A 2,138-nucleotide genomic window follows, 5' to 3' on the forward strand; every position below is an offset into this window, starting at 1 on the left:
TAACTATGCCAATGGATCCTAGGAATGCATCAACGGATCGGCAATGTTGTCATCTGTCGACACTCTGCAAATGTGCACGTCTCCTCTGTCTATGATCTCCCTTATAAGGTGAAATCGTCTGAGTATGTGTTTGGATCGTTGATGGGATCTGGGTTCTTTCGCTTGTGTGATCGCTACATTGTTGTCACAATACAGAGCAATGGGGTTATCAGTACTAGGAATGACACCCAAGTCGCCAACAAACTTCCTGATCCAAACAGCTTCCTTTGTTGCGTCCGACGCTGCAATATACTCAGCTTCTGTAGTAGAATCTGCAACGGTCACTTGCTTAGAACTCTTCCAGCTAACAGCGCCTCCGTTCAAGCAGAAAACATAGCCAGACTGCGATCTGTAGTCATCTGGGTCTGACTGAAAACTAGCATCGGTGTAACCTCTTACAGCGAGCTCGTCTTCTGACCTACCATATACCAAGAACACATGCTTAGTCCTTCTCAAGTACTTCAGGATGTTCTGGTGATCCAGTGTGACTCACCTGGATCTGACTGGTATCTACTCGTAATGCTCAACGCATATGATACATCCAATCGAGTACAAAGCATGGCATACATGATCTATCCAATTGCCGAAGCATATGGAATCCGATCCATGCATTCTCGCTCATCAGGTGTCGTAGGACACTGACTCTTGCAGAGAACTGTGCCACTGCTCATCGATAAGGTTCCTTTCTTGGAATCTTGCATCCTGAACCGTTTCAAGACCTTATCGATATATGTACTCTGACACAATCCTAGAAGGACACAATCCTAGAAGACGCCTCGATCTATCTCTATAGATCTTTATTCCTAGAATATAGGCCGTTTCTCCTAGGTCCTTCATAGAAAACTGCGTTCCTAGCCAAGACTTCATGTCTTGCAATGTAGGCACGTCATTCCCTATTAGGAGAATGTCATCAACGTACAGCACTAGAAATACTACTGTGCTCCCACTGACCTTCTTGTAAACACACGGCTTATCTTCGTTCTATGAGAAACCAAACCTTTTGATTATCTCATCAAAGCGAAGATTGCAGCTCCTCGAAGCATGCTTCAATCCATAAATGGACCTCTAAAGCTTGCACACCTTCCCCGGGTTCCTTGGATCGACAAAACCTTCGGGTTGTGTCATGTACACATCCTCGGTCAAGTTCCTGTTAATGAACGCGGTCTTGACATCCATTTGCCATATCTCATAGTCGTAATATGCGGCTATGGCAAGTAGGATCCTGATGGACTTCAGCATAACTACTGGCGAAAAGGTCTCATCATAGTCAATACCATGAATTTGGCGGAATCCTTTCGCCATAAGTCGTGCCTTATACGTGTGCACGTTGCCATCCATGTCGGTCTTCTTCTTGAAGATCCACTTGCATCCGATGGGTTTTATCCCTTCAGATGCATCAACCAGAGTCCATATTTGATTGTCTGACATGGATTGCATCTCGGACTTCATAGCCTCGCGCCATTTCTCGGAATCGGGACTCGCCATAGCCTCTGGGTATGTGGAAGGCTCATCTTGTTCTAATAACAAAAGCTCCTCATTCCCAGTCCCAAGAAATCCGTATCTCACAGGCTCTTGGCGAATCCTGTCTGATCTCCGAGGTTCACTAGTCGAAGGTTGAATCACAACCGGCAGTGAAACAGGTTGAACGTTTTCAACTTGTTCACTCGGCTCAGCGTCAACTTGTTCCTCTCGAACTTCCTCAAGTTCGATCCTACTCCCACTGACTCTTTTGGAGACGAACTCTCGCTCCATAAAGTCGCATCCCTGGCAATGACCACCTTGTTCTCTGCCGGAATATAGAAGTAGTAACCCTTAGTTTCCTTAGAGTAGCCTATAAACTAACACTTACCAGATTTGGAGGATAACTTATCAGTCATCTGACGCTTCACGTGAGCATCACAACCCCAAATTCTAACAAACGACAACGTTGGACGCTTCCCCGTCCATATCTCATATGGCGTCGTTTCAGTCGCCTTCGTTGGACTCCTGTTCAACAGGTACGCAGCGGTCTCTAAAGCATAGCCCCAAAAGGAATTCGGAAGATCTGTCTGACTCATCATAGACCGAACCATGTCTAACAGTGTTCGGTTCCTCCGTTC

Source organism: Tarenaya hassleriana, unplaced genomic scaffold, assembly GCF_000463585.1.
Source record: "Tarenaya hassleriana unplaced genomic scaffold, ASM46358v1 Cleome152, whole genome shotgun sequence".
NCBI lineage: Eukaryota > Viridiplantae > Streptophyta > Magnoliopsida > Brassicales > Cleomaceae > Tarenaya > Tarenaya hassleriana.